Below are 14051 nucleotides of genomic sequence, written 5' to 3'. Positions count from 1 at the left end.
ATTACCAAAGAAGAATGTCAAAATTATTCAGCAAAATAAGATTTTCATATGAAACTGATAAAATATTCGGTTGCAAAAATGAGTACACCCTCCTGAAAGTTACTAAATAAAACTAAAAAAAAATAAAATAAAATGTGTATAGGTTTAAGGCTATTTTTGATAAACAGGTAAGTATATTGAACCAAAATGTTTAGAGACAAGTAGTTTCCTGACAGTTAAAAGTGTTATATAGCCCACTGAATCATACTCAGACTTAATGCTGGCAGCAGTGGAACCACTTGGGAGAGAACTGCCAGTTGACTTATTTCTTAACATAAAAGAGGATAATGTTACTAGAGGAATACCAAATTATCATTTTAAGTGTGAAAATATAGCAGAAGTAGCACCGACATTCAAAAACAATGGACTGGTGACAAGGCTCCTGAAATAATCAGGTCTTCGCTTTAAGTTTTCATTTAGTAATGAGTGAATTTTTGCTAGAAAATGAGCAGCAGAAATAACATGCAAGTGTCTCAGAGCGGGCAAAAGCTATGAAAAAAGTGACACTTTATCTCACAGAGTATGACGCAGCCTGCAGAAGTGACACGCATGTTTGTTGTCTCCACTAGAATTACCACAAAATAAACTCATTTAACCTCTTCCAAGGCCCATATTTACAAAATAGAGACTTCTGGGTATCCATACTCTGGTTTCAAGAGACCAAGTCAATCATTTCGGATCCAAAAGCATCCAAAATATTCTGGTGTTGCTAGAGGAGGAGTACAGTGAGAAGTGATTGGTACACACAGTGACATTCAGTGGTAGTAAAGCTTTTATATAGGGATGAATGAGTGCTGAAGATGTGAGAGGGTTGTGCTTTATCAATGCTGTCATGAATTCACACACTACTGTGTGATGTATACAAAAACTTGAAACAGAAGATGCTACCCTCCCCTCATTCCCTGCATTATTGGTCATTTTTTTCAGCATGACAATGAAGATATTCATTCTCCCAAGGTGAAAATCCTTCAGCGGACATGTATTTCACCAAATCTTAATCGCTCTTGAGCAGCTGTGAGGGATTCTGTAGAGGTGAGCTGCATGAGCAAAACTCCCCATTAAAGACCAGAGCATTCAGGGAGGTCATCCTCCAGGAGTTAAACAGGACAGATGTGAAAATTTGTCATGAACTTGTACACTCAGTGCCAAGAAGGGTCAGAGCAGTATACTTAATGTTCTGGAGGACATTAAATTAGGGGGAGCCATAAATCTGATACCAAGGAAAATTATGATTGTCATTTCAATAACTATTTAATAACTGTGAACTGACTTTTATTATTATGCTGAAATATGTAGTGCTATAATCTGATTACATCACAGCTGAATATGTCTGGACATCTTGCAACAAATGTCCTTTTTCCACAAAATACTTCCCACTGTGGTCTTGGGGAAACTGCGCCAAATATGTGGTCGAAATTGGAATTGCAACATGTTGACAGAGCAGTTTTTTTTGGGGGGGGGGGGGGGGGGGGGGGGGGGGTTGCTATAAGGGCAAGTTTCTATTTTAGTATTTTATTTTTTTATTCTCCTTATATGTTTGTAAAAGAAAGCTTTGTGATATTAAAATGACAATCTGTAGTAACACTAAATGACAGGACAACACCAAAATGCAAAATGGTTGAATGAGTTGTCATAATCTGTAACTCATATTATTTTCTATTCATTTCTATTAGACTTTCCATGTAAATGTGTCCTGAACTGATGAATTTTTCTCAGAAAGTTGGACGTGTGAAATATTCAATTCTTTCTGCAGTGCACTGCAGAGGAAGCTTTGGATGAGAATCTGTGGCCTAACATAATGGGACATCAGGAGGTGTAAAAAGACTACTGGCCCCCGACTGAGCCTGGTTTCTCCCAAGGTTTTTTTCTCCATTCTGTCTCTGATGGAGTTTTGGTTCCTTGCCGCTGTCGCCTCTGGCTTGCTTAGTTGGGGACAATTAATTTCCAGCGATATCATCGACCTGATTGCAATTTTTTTTTCATTTTACACTTTTGACACACTATTTCCTTTTTTTTTTTGGATATTGTGCAGTTGCTTTGACACAATTTACATTGTTAAAAGCGCTATATAAATAAAGGTGACTTGACTTGACTTGACTACACTATAATTCCCCAAACAGTGCTGCATGTACAGGTCTGCCTAACGGGGTTTACTTTATTCGCCCCACGTTTACCTTTCTAATTTTGCCATTTTTCCCTTTGTGCTGTGAAATAGTCTTGTCTATTTCTTTGTAGCACATTTATGTTTACAGTAATTTTTTTTGAGAGACCAAAAGGGAAAGCATAAATGTGAATCCTGTCAAATCTTTTGCAATCAATATAGTAATGTGTAACATTGCCCTGTTGAAATTAATAGATGCGATACAGGAAAAGTACAGTCTTATGCATTTTCAGTCATTAAAAAATTTAATTTCGACCATTAAAAAAGTATTTATATTCAGGGTTTTTCTGTCTCATTTCCTTTTTTCTTCATTAAGTACATAAGGGCCCAGGGTAATTCTTACATCAGACCTCTGTACCTTTCAAAGCATAGCATGTTAACCACAGCTGCTGTGGACCGCAATGTTTGGCCAGGTATCACCTGAAGTGGACTATTTCTTGATCCCACTGGACAAAGTGCACAGCTTTTCTGTATAAAGCTGTTTTTGTGAGTCGTTCATCCTAGGCTGTGGCCTCAGTTCGGCCCCCTGCCCACACTAACTGTTCCAGATGGCGGAGGGAGGTACAGCAGAGGTAAGGAGCACAGTCCTGTGCTGTGACACAGGTGGGGAATGGCCTGTTTAAACCCACAGGAAAGCAGGCCTGGCAGACACCCCCCTGTCCCTCCATCAGCTGTCCATGCCTACAGAAAGAGACCACAGTTTCCATGATGCACTTGGGACACTGCATACACATGGGTTTGCTCGAAAAAGTCTGCCACACAAAGAAACTAGGTGAAAAACTTGTGAGGTGACCGCGATATTTAATAATTAAATATTTTGTATCAGCATGCCTGAAAGTGGGCAGATAAACATTCCTTTACTCATGTGTCATATTTAATTATTGAGTGAATTAAATTATTATTATTTTACATTCTAATGGATGGAAGGATAGATAGATATATAAAGACAGACAGACAGACAGATTGACAGATAGATAGATAGATAGATAGATAGATAGATAGATAGATAGATAGATAGATAGATAGATAGATAGATAGATAGATAGATAGATAGATAGATAGATAGATAGATAGATAGATAGATAGATAGATAGATAGATAGATAGATAGATAGATAGACAGACAACCATTTGTAGGTCAACACTTTAATCTAGGAGGATCCTGCTTTTCTTGTCATGTCAGTCTGGGACCACATTAGCCACCTGAATGCTGTTAGGTGAAGCAGAATGGGCATTTCTGACCGTATGTTTCCCCATCTGAAACAGATAAAGCTGTCCTGCACACCTTTGACTGTGGCTACAGCTGCTCTTCCTGATCTCATGTGTCCTCTCTGCCTACAGCTGTCCCTCTCTCCATCCAGGGCCACATACGAGGAGCTCCAGCAACCACTGACGTGGACACACATGAAAGCGTCCATGGACAAATCTCCTGAGCTTCTCTGTCGTCCTAAAACCTTCTCAGGGTTCAGCTGGCAAAGTGCCCTCTCGTCCATTGGGAAGGTCAGTGCGAGGTGGGGACTGAGAGGGTCTGGGAAGGGGGAGCGATTAGGTAAGGTAAAACATGTGTGTTTATGGGCTTGACAGATGAATGTACAATGGCACAGCTTCAATGGATGTGAAAATTTCTGTATATTTTAATATGTTCTTAATGGTTATTCTTGTAAAATATCAATAATTATTGATGCTCAGCATCTAGCCCTTAAATAGTTGCTCTTTCCTAAGGGATCTTTGAGAGACAGCAGGGAGGAACACTGAGTGAGTGGGCCTGATTTCTGAGGAAAAAAATGGAAAAGAATGACCCTGCGAATTTCAGTGTCAGTCAGGTCAAGTGATCTGGTAAATATTCTCTGGCATAAACTCACCATCTTTATCTAAAAGTAACTAGGCAGTAAGCTGTGAGAGGACCACTGACCTTACAGTCAATCCTCCCTACATGCTAAAGTATTTTCATGAGAAATACAAACCGTAAAAATTAAAATCTAAAATTAAATCTAAAATAGTCTTATATTAAAAAATAGCAAATTATTTTTAAATAGTGGATGTTAAATAGTGTAATATAGTATGTGACGTCTCATGGTCTGTACTGATGCATTGCACACTGAGTGGATTTCAGTTGTGACTAAGATCAATTCCAGTACTTCAAACTAATTCTATTTCCAATTCCATTAACAGAATTAATAGTCCATTAATAATTTAAAATCATTCTGAGCTCACAAATATCAACAAATAAAGTGTTAAGAAAAAAAAATTAACTACAGCTTGTTTGTATTTGGGAAAATTATTATAATGTAATTGTGTGATAAGGGAAAAGAGTGTTAACAATACCCATTTTATGCACTTAGTAGTGCTATATTTCAGTGTGCTATTAATTCTAATATGAGATAATAGGACAAACTGCATAATTTAAATTTGTTCAGAAAGTCTAAGTGATTATGACTCTGATCTGAAAAGTTAAAACGACTATGACAAAATGCTTAATTTCCCTTTATTTATTTTATTTTATTTAAGTCAGGCCTGTTCTATAATTTCACATTGTTTAGGCCCAAGAGCTATTTGCATGCAGATTCATGTGTGTTCATCTTGGATTCCCCAGAAATAAATCATATTTTTCATTACAAATTATTTATTTATTTTATTTTCTCTTATAGAGACCATCGAGACAGTTTTACATTTTCCTGCTTTTTGGTGATAGCACACTTTTTGATTTGTTTCTTAATTTTAAATTACTTGCAGTGCTCAGCTATTGCCCATTTTAACTGACTGCAGTTGGTCTACATGTAAAATAGTGCTTATGACCTGTGTTGTCTGGCAGGATGAAGAGCCCAGGTGTGAGTGCAGACATGAATATTCATTTAAAACATAGGTCAAACTGAAAATATACTACAATACAGCTTGTAAAGTTCACTCCAGGTTTTGTATGCGAGCCAGTGTTTTGTGTGTGACAGAGCCACATCTGCCCATATCAACTGAGCTGGACGGACTCAATAATTAGTTTTATTTTCCTAACAGAGTTTTAACTCTGTATATTTTGTTAAGCAGTGGCACTTCTGAAGACTCTCTGCAGTGCTCTGTGTTGGATGTGGTGGCCTCTGGCAGGTCCGCTGGATGAGGAAGACAGTCTCTCATTGCCCCCAGCCAGTGCAGCTGTTACTTGGGTGTGACATCTGGGCTTGATAGATAGTCACGATGCCAGCGGTGCCCCAAACACCCCTAGGTGCCACACACTACATCCATGCCACACCCCCTGCACATCCTACTTTTCCACATGCATGCTGGGTTACCACAGGGTGCCATCCAATCTCACCGCCTCACAGCCAAGGCTCTCAGACTGGCAGCCAAGCCATATGTCAAGGTCATATCTGAGTGAGAGAGAACTATATTGTACCTCCTCTAAGAGCACTTAGTAGTTCTAAAACACCAGAGCTATTTGTGTTTTTAGAATAGCAGTTGTTGATTTGTGAAAATAGCCCAAAAAGGTCTTTTAATGCTAGTATGTTACAGAAAATGTCAGCCAAAAATGAAATTTTGCTGAAAATGTACGAGTTTCTTTCTTTATCAGAACAAATTTAAATTTTTTTTGCATTATAACACTTGATCACCAATGGATCCTCTGCAGTGAATGGGTGCCGTCAGAATGAGAGTCTAAACAGCTGATAAAATGATTCACTGCAGGAAGCGTTATTATGGATTATGGACTTGTATTTTGGATATTTAAAATGCCTTAATGATTGATTGATTTTAATAATCATGCAGCTTTTTTACTTCACAAGACATTAATTAATGTACAGGATTATAGTGATGTTTTTAGTATCTTTTTGGACTCTCATTCTGAGGGCACCCATTCGCTGTGGAAGATCCATTGGTGAGGAATACCAAATTTCTCCAAATCTGTTTCAAAATGGACTCATCTACATCTTGAATGGCATGTGAGTACACTTTTTAGCAAATTTTATTTTCTGGGTGCGCTAGTGTTTTGTGTGTGTGTATATTTGTGTGTGTGTGTGTGTGTGTGTTTATGTAAGATGCTACATATGGACTATTACCACTTTCAGTTAGCTTCCCAAGTTGGCCTACAAACTGACATCATGACTAAACAGATTTGTTTCTGCTTGGGAACCAAACATTTTATAAACCCATGGCTGTGCTGAGTACTACAGTTACTTCTTTTGAATAAGTACTTACTTTGTGACCATTTAAAAAGTATGCTGTATATAGTAAGAATGTGTGCTGTATGAATGTAATCTGGATGCACTGCACTCAAGTTGTCAGTGACATGTGACCTACCAGCATAAGCTGCGTTGCTTCACTGCCATTTACAGCTCCTCTCCCGTGGCCTCATGGGATAGTAAAGTGTCCATCTGAATCTCTCCAGAAGTAGTAGGTTTGTACTACTCAGCATACTACACTTATAACATACTGTTTTTACCTACTATATATTAGAAAAATAGGCATACAGCCTAGAGAATGATTATCGGTTATCGGTTCTTGCATGACAATGGAATTGCATTTCTTTGTTACTATTGCATTTTCTATGTTTATTCCTTAAAGGCACTAAACCAATTGTTAACTTTAAAATTCCCATCTCTCTTGCATGGACTGTTAGTCATATTAAATTTGTTTTCCGTCATTGTGGTATTTTCTTCCTCGGGATGGGCACAACTGGGAACAGCTGGACTCAAGAAAGTTTAGCGATGTTGGTTTTAATTTTTCCCTGAGGGCTCAACACGCCTTCACAGGGGACAAAGGGGCTGAAAAACACACATCTGGAGGCGCAGACTGTATTTGCATAACAACAACTGGATGACATATCTTTCCACTATTCTTTTCTTCATGTCTTGAAGAATGTTTGTCTTGGCTCATCTTCAAGGTACAGACATAATCGCGTGGAACCTCCCAGGATGCAGAGAATCTTCTCTGTGAAGATTCTTCAGCTGAATCTTGGTGAGTTACCAAGTGCATTTTCACACAGGAAGTTGATCACAGTTTTTTTTTATGCTTTGTCACAGTATAACCAAATATTAAAATATTTTTTAACAGTGTGATTGTTGCAAATGTTCCAGAAATGCATTTGTCACAGGGGAAAAAGAGCAGATTAGCATCAGAGTTTCTTCAAGATCATTAGCACTATTTAATGCACCACACAATAATTTTTATTTTAATGAGACCTGCATAACCAGTCACAATGAGGAAAGAAATTGGCTAAATTTTGGATATTGAATATTGGTGATAAGGGTTCAGTTTCAATTCTTTTGTTTTTCAATGTGTAGAGCATTTGAAATGTTGATAATGTTACATGAACACGTGTCTATCCCGATTCTTAGTCAAATTGTAAATATTTGTTTATGTCTCTTTATCTGTCATTAAAGGGTGTGTGTAAATTTGCTCATTGTACTCATTGTCATTCATGTGCAGTGTGAATATGTCTCCATATGGTTCTGCCATGATCAAAAGCATACTGGAATTCAAACTGAAGAAACCAGATAAAATGAACACAATCTAATACAAAATTAATAAATGAAGTTTCCCCTATAGGTGTTCTTATGGATGTTATTTGCACCAAAATTGATACGGGCCTACATCTGTTTGTATTTTTCAGAATATATTGCATGATGTAACCTATATGAAAAATAAATTGAAGGGATAGAAGCTCTCCTTGTTTAAAAATAATGATTGGTTATGGCACAAATCTTTTTGAGTCAGATCTTTTCAGTGAATCATTTGATTTACTTCACAAGTCAAGTCTGATTGATTAATTTTTTAATCAAACTGATCCAAAGTGGCTAGCTAGAAAGTGGCTTCTAGCAGGCACTACAAGGGGGCTAACTTTTCAAAAAGAGTTCCCATAATCTGCCAAATGTCTTGAAAGCCACATCTGCAAGCCCCTCCTTAGACAAGCCCACCACTGCATCTCCTCACATCACGCTCTCTCTGATGGATGGTTTGTTGAAGAGTGAGCTGAAAAAAAAACAGCCACTTGCAATTCATCAGGCCTGGAATAATGAGCGGAGAGCTACATTGATTTAGCCCGGGGCTTACAGCTCGAACATCTGGCCTGGTTGGCAGCAATAGTCAAGGCCAGCACTATTGGAAAGCTTTCTTTGGAGGGTCCAGATGCAGAGAGAGGAGGATCGGTACAAATGCTACAGATGGAAACGCTGGAACAGATGATGTGGTGGGCAGCTCCCGCCACCGTTGGCACAGGTAGCTTACCTCCAACAGCTGGCACAGGTTAGGCATTCCTGGGAATTGGTGCCACAAGGCAAATGTTCGCACTGGCAGAGGTTGTGGTTGTGGTACATATACACACTGTTCGTACAGGTATCATCAATCAGGCGGACCGTGGGACTGAATGATAATAGGAAAATTGTTCATCTTTGCTTCTGTTTATGCAACTTATTTCTCCTGCAAATCTATTTAAAGCAAACCATTTAACCGGATAGGTCTATGTATTTTCACTTTTTCTATGTCAAAGAAGTTAAAACCAATGAATTACATATTTATTTAGAATAGTTCAATAAAAAAGAGTGTAATACTGAGTGACTTATAAATTTATTTTATTTTATTAATTCTATTTTAATTCTATTTTCAAAGTCGTAATTCTCAATATTCTAAATAAATATAACTCATTCCTTTTAAGTAGCATATTCTACCAATACTATATTTTGTATCTTCATTATATTCAGTTTCCAAAAAATGTCCTCCAGTACATAAATTACTTCTGTTCTGCACAGAAGTAATGATTTTTAAATTAATCCATGAATACTTAGTTTGATGACTCATTCATAAAGGCGAGCTGCTTCATTTCTAAATAAATCAGTGTTTTTGAACAAATCGGTTGTGTAAATGATTCAGTGACTCTCTCATAAAGAGAGTGGGTGCATCTCAGTAAGCTCCCTAGTTAGAGAATTTGCATATTGTGTACACAAATTCAGGCACTGAAGAGAACACTGGCTCACTACACATTGGGACACTGATAACTGATAAGTTTCTGGTGACATGGCAACATACTTGCATTGTAACACATCACCATTGTTATTTATCAAAAACAGCCAGAGCTATCTTTCTGACATTATTTTTTAATGCTGTTTAGAGTACATTATGAAAAATGCTGCAACATTTCAGCAAATGAAAGTTATAGATTCTGTTCACGAATGAAAATGTGACCAGTGAAAATATGACATATTTCCGTTAGCATAGATGCCCCCTGGTTTTTGTGCTGCACTGTGGGATATCCTAGGGAGCAACGTTCCAGTGCACTAGAAAGATTTTGCAATTGAGTTGGCTGACTCCACATGAATATGAATGGAAGTCCATGGAATGAAATGTGTAGTGTAACTGGCTCTTGTGTGCTCTTGGAACGCCGCTCAGCCAATCAGAACCAAGGACTGGAGCTAAGTCTGTTACATAAAATGTATACAACAAAGAAAAATCTTCAATTATATGTAAGTAAGGAAACTAAAAAAGCACACACGCTTCACACTAAAAGTGACACTTATACACACACACACACATTTGGTCATACTGAGGCATGCTTTTGGATTCACATACGAAAAAATAACAGATTGTGTGTGGGGGTTGAGTCTGAGACTGTGAATATAATGGTCTTGCCCAGATGTATGTGTCTGGACTGCTCAGACTGGCACAAAGCTGGCCACTGCTCACTGATGGACATCTGGATAGCAAATTGGTTAATGGTGCCTCCAAGCCAAAAGGTAGTCAGCCATCTCTTCTCCCAGCGCATCTGTGTTCCACCTACCCCAGGAAAACATCCCCCTACAGGCCTGAGAAAAGGCTGGAGTATGAGAGAGGAAGTAGTGCTTAGTCCAAACCAGGTCTCTGTTTGGAGTGGAGCATGTCATGATGTGGGTTTTAAGACCACTGAGTATCCTATAAAGTTATACATGCAGCATGGTTTTCTTTTGTTATAAATATATAGTTTTTATATGTATGCATAAGTTGTGGGTTTTCTTCAGTGACTCCTTCTGCAGGTTACATTGTTACACCAGTAGGTAGCGACAAATAGTGACAATTGTTCAATTTTAAATTATTCATTCAAAAATGCTGATTCATTAAAGGACCAAAATGTTGCTGTGCTCTGGAGGTCACATTTGTGATCTACGTCTTAAAGGAATAAGTCAATTTTATAATGATTACTTTTCTGAAATGAGACATCCTGGATGACATATGCGACTAAAAAATGCAACCTCCAGAGGGCGCAGCCTTTGAAATAAGACCTAACCAGGTAATATCAGTAAGTCACTAAACCATTCACTCAACCATTTTGTTAAAAAAAGGTGATTAATTATTGTGGCTTTGTTTGGAACTATTTTCGGTGGAGAAATAAAGCTATGTAAAGTAACTGGCTGCTTAATGTATATATAAAAGTAACATTGCAATCAAGGTATTGGTCTGAATATCAGCAGAGCTGCATATAGCACATATATAATGATAACATAGTTTCAAAAATTTAATTTTTTTAACATTATCTAACTACATTGGTTAACAATCTTTTAATGTTTAATTTACTAATACATTTTCATAATCAAAAGTTGTATCTGTTCAACAAAGCTGAGGAAAGTTACACTCTTAAAAATAAAGGTTCCACAAAGAACCATTCAGTCAAACGTTCTTTAAAAGAACCATCTCTTTCTTACCTTTTTATAATCTGAAGAACCTTCTTTTGCCACAAAGATCCTTTTGTGAAACAGAAAGGTTCTTCAGATGTTAAATGTTCTTTATGGAACCATTTTTCGACAAAAAGGTTCTTCTATGGCATCGTGAAGCACCTTTATTTTTAAGAGTGCACTTTTAAAAGTAATGCATTGCAATATTGCCTTGATGATTGTACATGAAAAAGTACTTAATTTTGTTACTTAGTTACTTTTTATCACCTGGCTTGCTTATTTGTTTTTAATTTAAAAAAAAAAGGTTATATTTTTGGCAGTTGTAAGGGCCCTTTTACACCAAAAGTAAAATTAATAAGGAAGTGCCTCTGCCTCTGTACCTCAGTCCCAATTTCCTTCAGCACGGGGACAGGAGAGCTATGAGTGAATAAATGGGGAAACAAAGTAACTTGCATTACTTATTTGAAAAAGTAACTCAAATATTTCATTGTAAATTTAAAAGTAATACATTCTAAAATGAATGCATATTTAGTTCATGTTAACTCAGGTTAACAAATGAGACCTTATCGTAAAGTGTTACCATTATAATATAACAATGTAGTCAGAAGATTTTAATTTCAAAGAGTTTTTCAGGGTTGCTGGAAGTGCTGGACTACCAATGGCACATCACACCCTGCACTGCTCCAGATTCAATTATAAGCAGATGTGATTAGGCAAGCAGATGTGAATGTGTATCAGACCTTGAAATCATAACACAACACATTAATATCTTGGGGAAACACTGGTTTCACGAATGATCCATTCAAAGGGCATTACTGTCACAACTTGAGTAAGCATGTACGTAAGAATTGCTTGACAGACAGAAGAAGCGTTGAGAAATTCAACTAAAGCCTCCTTTTTGTGGCCTGAACTCCACCATCTGTGGATAAACAAGTTAAACACACAGCAGTTTCCCCTGACGCCTGAACCCTAGAGGATGTGCCCTCCCCCCCAAACAGATGCAGCACCTCCAGAGGCTTTGGGTGGGCTGTGGGAAAGAACAGCTGTTTCCCTGCCTAATAAGAGGGCTGCAAGTGAGACAGGTAGGTCATGAATTATTTACTTGAAATGTTATTGTTCTTAGCTTCTGTTAAAAATGTCACCGGATCCTCTGATGTGCAGGAAGTGATTTTTAGGGTATGTTTATTAGACTTTGCTATATGTTGCAAAGCGAGTACATAAATTCACTTGACAAGTGCAGTATTGAGTACTGCTTTAGAATACGACACAGGTTTTATTAGGGAGAAGAACATCCTCTTTACAGAGACCATACGATTGGATAAAAAAATCTTTGTTGTCATCAGTACTTTTGGTACACTTTTATAAGAGAAAGACTGTACATTTTAAATGCAGAATATGCTTAAGATGTGATATGATAAACTTTTACTCACTGTTTAAAAAAACACTATAATGTACAGACACCTCAAAGCTAGGAATGGGCAAAACATAGACTCTTATTGATTGATTGATTGATTGAGCCTAACTCATATAACATTATAACTTTGTTTTATAGATAATGTCTTATGCTAAGGATGTAACTTAATACTTTATGATATTTAGAATATCTCCCATTGACTGACATTAATACAATGTTCAGCTTTCAGAATGCTGTCATGACATCATTGTCATATTTCCATACTGCGTTGCGATTGTTCTATTTTTTTTTTTACAACTATTTGAATATTGAATTATAATAGCTTTTGTTTTCATATATTCTACTGGGGATGGGCAATACCACCAATATAAAGGCCAATAATGACAAATACAGATATCTATTTTAAATGGAATTATTTTGCAATTTTTGTGGATAAAATTGGTAATTTGCTCATTTCCGCACTTCAGATCTTATAATATAAAGCTCACATTAAATATATAATGCTAAAAAAAAACCTTTTTGATCAGTATTAGATGTCTCAGCCTCAAAACGTGGTTTTATATGAACTTTTGCTGATTATGTGCAGAGTTCTGTCATGTTGCTTTAAATGTGTTGTTTTGAATGGAAACACACACCCTACTGGAACGACTGATAAAGTTATAATAAATTTTACCACACATTTGTATTTCAGCGCAGAGCTATAGCCCTTTTTCCAGCTGTGTTATTTATCACCCAGCATTAACCTTCATTTATCAGCATGCTTTCACCAGTTAAAGACGGATTCCTCCATATGGCTGGGTGCTTCATTAAATGCTAATTATTATGAGGTATAATAATTGCGAGGCTGCTGTGTGCACTGGGTGACGTGCAGCTGCAGTGTCCCAAGAGAGGAGGAATACACTGAGCTCTAGATAAACAATCCCACTGTTCTCCTGAGACGGTGTGATCGCCCATCTGATGATACGGCCGCATCTCTCCAGCTCGTCCTCTCCCCTGAGAACATGTCTCTCTGTTGTCTGTCTGTGCTGGGTGTGGAGTAAGGGTGACATTGTTGGGCTGATGTTTCATTGTGCCATCACTGCAGATTTTATATAGCTTTATAGTTGTATGTGTGTACATTTATGCACTACTCTCTCCACACCTCGATTTGTAAAAAAACATTTTTATTATTTCTGTTGTGCCTCACCTTTTTTTATGCACAACCCCCAGACGTGGTTGTGTTATATAAATATATGCTGTTCCTTTCTGCTTTATGCCTCCTGCTATTAGGTGCTGTGTTGTGTCAGCGGGTTTCTTGTATGGGATCCAACTTGGGTCTTTTCTGATGTTGTTCATTATATGAATGTTGTTCTGAGAGCTTGGCTTACTATCACACTTTAAGATCCCCACATTGTACAGTTAATTTAAAGTTGGCCTCTCGCGTTGAAGAGTTTGATGAAGATCCACAGAGTTGGTAGTTGGACACTTTCTTTGGGTTTATTATAAATATCACAATCCTACCTTCTGCCAGCCGGAGTTGGACCCCTCTGCTGTGTTGTTAGTTGTGAGTAGTACTGAGATGGTGTGGATCATATTATGATGTTGCTGTCCGGCTCTTCATCATCATAAGCCACTCTTGAACATCTGCTATTATGATAGGTACATTCTGGGAACAGAAATTAGAAAAGGTATGAGAAAACCTCCCTCTGAATGGATAAGCATGTTTCACCCTGCAGTTCAACTGTGGAAGCTCTTATTGCTAATATTTGATGTAAATCATTATTCAATGATAAACATACACACACACACACACACATATATATATACACTCACCT

The sequence above is a fragment of the Barbus barbus genome, assembly GCF_936440315.1.
Source record: "Barbus barbus genome assembly, chromosome: 18".
Classification (NCBI taxonomy): Eukaryota; Metazoa; Chordata; class Actinopteri; order Cypriniformes; family Cyprinidae; genus Barbus; species Barbus barbus.
Note: the sequence above shows the minus strand (reverse complement) of the source record.